The 6,967-nt window shown below is 40.4% G+C and overlaps 1 pseudogene; it reads right to left on the minus strand.

Moving 5' to 3' along the window:
- Positions 1–210: 210 nt before the first annotated feature.
- LOC100959537 overlaps positions 211–6,967 on the minus strand; it is a 20,395-nt pseudogene continuing 13,638 nt past the window's right edge.

Raw genomic sequence — 6,967 nt, forward strand, 5'->3', positions numbered from 1 at the left:
TTCAAACAGGCCAGCTCTGGTGCATGTGTCTGGCACCCTAACTACTGAACTACAGGCACTGAGCCAATCTGAAGATTTTCTTTTTTTAATGTTTTGTACAATTTAATAAATAGTTCTCTTAATGACTGCAGACACGTACGGCTGTTTGGTAGCATTCAGAAACATCACAGTAATGCTGGTTTTCTCAATTGTGTAATCTTCAACAAGAAGTTACTTGTGTGAAATGGTTATCAAACCAGTATAAACTGCATTTATGCATCCATCATTTTCAGGATTGTTGGTAACCTGGGCATATTTCCCCCAAATAACCTTGCCCCCTTGTGTCACAAGGCCCAGCTCGCTCACATTGACCTCGATGACAGTCCCTTTGGTAATAACACCCAAAGTTGTATATAATGGGGGTGAGGGATTCTTCTTTACACCAAGTATTGGCAGGCAAAAGGTGGCTTTCAGTTCAGGATGTGTTACATGGGCCTTCTTGAAATGCAAGTCCATTGGCCTGATGAAGCTTTCATATTTAGGTGGTTTTTTCTTAAAGCCATCTCCAACAAAGCAGACATTAGTAACCATCCTCTTCCATGCCTTCTTTCTCTTTCCTGTTTGAATAACTTTTAATACTTCTGTTTCTCCCTGGGCATGAACTTTGGGCAGAGGGACTTCCCATTTTCCCGCTTTCTCTTTTCATTTTTGTTTAATCATATTGGAGAGAACTTTGGCTCGAGATTGTCCCTCTCTGTCCAACACATAGGCAGGTACTGCTCCCTGTGTAGTCTTTTCATCATTCTTTTGTTTGGTGTTTCTCTTTTCATGCATCTTCAGGGGTCCTCAAACTTCTTAAACAGGGGGCCAGTTCACTGCCACTCAGACCGATGGAGGGCCAGACTGTGGGCCCCGGGATGAGTTGGCTGCTAAGCAGGACAGGCAGCAGCAGCAAAAACACCTGGCAGGCCGGATAAATGTCCTCGGCCAGCCGCATGTGGCCTGCGGGCCGTGATAGTCTTTTTCATTTGTATTTTCTCATCATGGAGCTGTTTATGGTAGAGCTTAGCCTTCAGACCAATCATCTTCTTTGCCTTCTTTGACCGTTTATGAGCTTCTCAACTTTCTTTTTTTCTCATGGTAATCCAAGTGATATCCATAGCGTTTACTGTGTAATTCAATATATTCATTTGTGGCATGATGACAATCGCAGAGCTGCCTGGCACAGCCTCTGGGGCAGGAAGACACTGTCAATCTTCAGGTCTCACAGATCCACAAGTTCACTCCACAGAGGACTGCCACGACAGGAAAAGGTCACTCTTTTCTGAAGATTTTTTAAAAAAATCTCTTTTGATTTCCTCTTTGACCCAATGATTGTTCAAGATTGTGTTTTTTCTTTTTTTCTAGACAGAGAATATAGCAATTGTGTTTTTTAGTTTTCATGCCCTTCGTAAGTTTTTATTTTCTTTCTTTCTTTTTTTTTCTTACTATTTTTGATTTATGGTTTCATTCCATTGTGGTCTGAAGAGACATATAAAATCTTTCAATCTTCTTAAGTTTGTTAAGACTTGTTTTATAACCTAACGTGATCTATTTTGGAGAATGTTCTGTGTACGCTTTAGTGAAATGTGCTGTCTTTAAGGTTTTCTACATATTTGATAGGTATCAAATTCTCGTTATTATTATATTGCTGTTATGACATACCTTCAGATATGCCAACATTTGCTCCATATGTTTAGGTGCTCTGATTTTGGGTACATATATTTTTATGATTGTTACATCTTCCTGTTGTGTTAACCCTTTTATCATTATATAATGATTTTGTTTGTGTGATAATTTTTGAATTAAATTTATTTTGACTGATAAAAGAATAGCTTCCCTTTGCTCTCTTTTGGTTACCATTTCATAGAATATCTCTTTTCCCATTTTATCATTCCATTCCATTTAAGCCTAAGTGTTTTCTTACATCTATTTTTTTTTTTTTTTTGAGATGGAGTTTCATTCAGTGCCCCTTGGTATCGTCCTGGGGTAGTGTAGTTCACAGTAACCTCAAACTCCTGGCTCAAGTGATCCTCTTGCCTCAGCCTCCCTAGTAGCTTGGACTACAGGCATGTGCCACCACGCACCTGGCTATCTTTTCTGGTTTTTTTTTTTTTTTTAGGAGAGAATGGGGGGGTCTCACTCTTTTTTTTTTTTTTTTTTGAGACAGAGCCTCAAGCTGTCACCCTAGGTAGAGTGCTGTGCCATCACAGCTCACAGCAACTTCCAACTCCTGGGCTCAAGTGATTCTCCTGCCTCCCAAGTAGCTGGGACTATAGGTGCCTGCCACAAGACCAAGCTGTTTTTTTGGTTGCAGCCGTCATTGTTGTTTTGATGGTCTGGGCTCGATTTGAACCTGTCAGCTCAGGTGTATGTGGCTAGGGCCTTAGTTGCTTGAGCCACAGGTGCCGCGCCAAGGTTGGGGGGGTCTCACTTTTGCTCAGGCTGGTCTCGAACTTATGAGCTCATGTGACCCACCTGACTCGGCCTCCCAGAGTGCTAGGATTACAGGTGTGAGCCACTGTGCCAGGCCTATTCTTATATCTGAAGCAAGTCTTTTGTAGACAGCATGTTGTTGATTGTTTAAAAAAAAATCCATTCAGCCACTCTATGCTTTTTGATTGGGGATTTAATCCATTTACATTGAAAGTAATTATTGATAGGTGAGGACTTACTATTTCCAGTTTGTTATTTTCTGTCTATTTTGCAGTTGTTTTGTTCTTCTCTTCCTGCCTTTCTGGTTTCCTGTGTTATCTGATGATCTTTTTGTAAATGTTTTTCTTTGATTCTTTTTTCTTTTCTTTTTGAGATAGAGTTTCACTTATTAACCCTTGGTAGAGTGCTGTGGTGTAACAGCTCACAGCAACCTCTAATTCCTTGGGCTTAAGTGATTCTCTTGCCTCAGCCTCCCAAGTAGCTGGGACCATAGGCGCCTGCCACAACCCTGGCTATTCTTTGTTGCAGTTTGGCCAGGGCTGGGTTTGAACCCGCCACCCTCAGTATATGGGGCTGGTGCCTTACTCACTGAGCCACAGGCGCTGCCCTGATTCTTTTTTCTTTAAGTTTTATATTGGTATTATGGATTTTTCTTTGTGATTACCTCTGGGTTGCATAAAATACGTTGTAGTTATAACCATTTATTTTGAGTTGATAGCAACTTAGCTTTATTTTTATTTATTTATTTATTTATTTATTTATTTTGAGACAAAGTCTCACTTTGTCACCCTCAGTAGAATACTGTGGTGTTGTAGCTCACAACAACCTCAAACTCTTGGGCTCAAGTGATTCTCTTGCCACCGCCTCCAAAGTAGCTGGGACTACAGATGCCCATCACAACACCTAGCTATTTTTAGAGACAGGGGTCTCACTCTTGCTCAGGCTGGTCTTAAACCCGTGAGCTCAGACAATCTGCCTGCCTCAGCCTTCCAGAGTGCTAGGATTACAGGTGTGAGCCACCATGCCTAGCTCTCAACTTAGCTTTAATTCCATATAAACACTCTACACATTTGCTCTCCCTACACTGTTGGTGTCCTTGTGGTCAGCATTTACTTTTTATTATATGTGTGTCCATTAACACATTTTCATTTTTTAACTTTTATATTGGGGTTAAAGGTATTTTATACTTCATAATGTTACATTATTCTGTATTTGTCTATACATTTACCTTTACCAATAAGATTTATATTTTCATATGCTTACACTGTACTGTTTAGCATGATTTCATTTTATCCTGAAGAACACCTTTAAGCATTTTTTGTAATCTAGGTCTAGTGATGATAAACTCCATCAGTTTTTCCCCCCCTCTGGGAAAACATTATTGTTCCTTCGTTTTAGTTGCTCTGTTGGACATAATATTTTTCTGCTGGGTATAATATTTTCGGTTGGCAGGTTGTTTTTTTTTTCTTTGAGTACTTTGAAAATCTTCCTTCACTCTCTCCTGAGCTTGCAAGTGTTAATAAAAAGGTAAACTGAGACACATAAGATTTGAAAGAGTTCATTTGACCAAACAATGACTTAAGAATTGGACATCTTCAAGCCAGAAGTGATTTGGGAGCTTGACTAAGGAAACACCAGTGTAAGGTTTTTATAGGATGAATGCAGAAATATAGAAGAGGAAATATCTGGAGACAGTGCCTGTAGCTCAGTGCGTAGGGTGCCAGCCATACACACCCACACTGGCAGGTTCAAACCTGGCCTGGGCCTGCTAAACAACAATGACAACTGCAACAAAAAATAGCTGGGCATTGTGGTGGGTGCCTGTAGTCACAGCTACTTGGAAGGTTGAGGCAAGAGAATCACTTAAGCTCAAGAGTCTGAAGTTGCTGTGAGCTGTGACGCCATGGTACTCTACTGAGGGTGACATAGCAAGACTGTGTCTCAAAACAAACAAACAAAAAAACAAAAAACAAAGAGGGCAGCGCCTGTGGCTCAGTGAGTAGGGTGCTGGCCCCATATACGGAGGGTGGAGGGTTCAAACCCGGCCCTGGCTGAACAGCAACAAGAAAATAGCCAAGTGTTGTGGTGAGCACCTGTGGTCCCAGCTGTTTGGGAGGCTGAGGCAAGAGAATTGCCTAAGCCCAGGAGTTGGAGGTTGCTGTGAGCTGTAATGCCACGGCACTCTACCAAGGGCGATAAAGTGAGACTCTGTCTCTACAGAAAGAAAGAAAGAAAAGTAACTATTTAGGACTGGTGTGAACCTATAATCCTGGGAGGACAAGGTGGGAAGATTGAGCTCAGGAGTTCAAGACCAGCCTGAGCAAGGGTGAGACCCCATCTCTACTAAAAATAGAAAAATTAGCTGGTCATTAGGATGAGAATCTATAGTCTCAGATATTCAGGAGCCTGAGGTAGGAGGATTGCTTGAACCCAGAAGTTTGAGGTTGCTGTGAGCTAAGCAGGCACCATGGCACTTAGCCTGAGTGACTGAGGGTGACATTGTCTCGAAAAATACAAAAAATAAAAAACAAGGAAAATATTTGATTAGTTATACTTAGACAGTTGCTTTATTTAGTCTTTTTGTAAGGTCCCTAGTCATATAATTATAAGTTTGTTGGCTGCTTCTGATTAGTTGAGCTTAAGTTCTGTTTTTCTTTCATATAGTCTTTTATAAGAAATAGCTCAAGTTAAGTGCTGCTTATTTTAGACAATCAAATAAGATTAAGGTCATTTGTAAGGCTAACTGGCTTTGCTCAGGATTCAGGCCTGGTGTTCATTTTAATTTGCATTAACACAAGGTTTCTGGTAAGAATTATGCTGATAGTCTTATGTAGATTTCCTTACATGTGACAAGTTCCTTTTCTCTTGCTGCTTTCAAAATTCTCTCTTTATCTTTGACTTGACAATTTAATTATAATGCATCTTGATGTAGAACTTTTTATGTTCAATCTTTTAGGATCTTTTGGACTTCTTGAATCTGGATCACTATTTTCTTTCCCAGATTTAGGAAGTTTTTAGTCATCATTTCTTTTTTTTTTTTTAAATAGTACTTTTATTTAATTTATTTATTTGCATTTTTTTTTATTTTTTGGTGGAGGCCGAGTTTGAACCCACCACCCACAGTATATGGAGCTGGCACCCTACTCCTTGAGCCACAGGTGTCGCCCTAGTCATCATTTCTTTAATCTTTCTGCTGCTTTCTTTCCTTTCTCCTTCTGGGACTCTCATAATGTATTTATTGGTTATCTTGATGGTGTTCCATAAATCCTGTAGACTTTCGTCATTCTTTTCTTTCTCTTTTTTTTTTTTTTTTTGAGACAGAGTCTCACTTTGTTGCCCTCAGTAGAGTGCTATGCCATCACAGCTCACAGCAACCTAAAACTCTTGGGCTGAAGCAATACTCTTGCCTCAACCTCCTGAGTAGCTGAGGGTGCTATAGGCACCTGTCATAATGCTCAGCTATTTTTAGAGATGGAGCTCTTGGTCTAGCTCAAGCAATCCTCCCTCCTCAGCCTCCCAGAGTGCTAGGATTACAGGTGTAAGCCACCATGCCTGACCTGATTTAGGTTGGTATTTGTGTAAGGTTAGTGTTATTTCTTGTGCTTTATATAGTCTGCTGTTGAAGTTTTCTTTTCCTTTTTTTTTTTTATTTCATTCATTATATTCTTCAGCTACAGAATTTCTGTTTCGTTATTATGATTTTTATCTCTTTGTTGATTTTTTTTTAAGTGCTTCTGGAAGTTTATTTCTTTTTTTTCTTTTTTTGCAGTTTTTGGCCAGGGCCAGGTTTGAATCCACCACCTCCCATATATGGGTCAGTGCTCTACTCCTTTGAGCTACAGGCACCACCCTCTTGTTGATCTTATGGTTTTGTTGTACATGTATTATTTTCTTGGTTTTGTTGAGTTCCCTGTGCTCAGTGTAGTTCATTAGTGTCTTTAAACAATTATTTGAATTTTTTTGTCAGGCAATAGATAGATTTCCATTTCTTTGGAGTTGAACACTGGAAATTCATGTTTTTCTTTAGTGGGAAAATACTGCTCTGACTTTTTGTGTTTATTGTAGCATTGCATTAGTGTCTACATAGTTAAACATCTCTTTCAGAATTAATGGATTGTCTTCAGTTGGGAAAGCCTTCCACCTGTTGATTAGTGTGAAGGCATCCTCTGGGTGGGGAGCATGGCTGAGCCAAGTCCAAGGACATGTGAGGATACCAGTTCTGGGGACATGTTGGGTGCTGATTCTGGGGTCATGTTAGGGTATAACTTTGGGGGGTGCATCCATACCCTGGTGAAGGTAAACAAGAGCTTGCAGGGAACTCCAACGTCCAGCTACTGGATGGGGACTTTGGATGTACTTTTTTTTTCCCTTGAGTCAGAGTCTCACTATGTCACCCTTGATAGAGGGTAGAGTGCTATGGCACCATAGCTCACAGCAACCTCAAATTCTTGGGCTTAAGCAATTCTCCTGCCTCAGCCTCCCAAGTAGCTGGGACAACAGGCACCTGCCACAA

The sequence above is a fragment of the Otolemur garnettii genome, unplaced genomic scaffold (genome assembly GCF_000181295.1).
Source record: "Otolemur garnettii isolate 467f Iridium unplaced genomic scaffold, OtoGar3 scaffold00032, whole genome shotgun sequence".
Classification (NCBI taxonomy): Eukaryota; Metazoa; Chordata; class Mammalia; order Primates; family Galagidae; genus Otolemur; species Otolemur garnettii.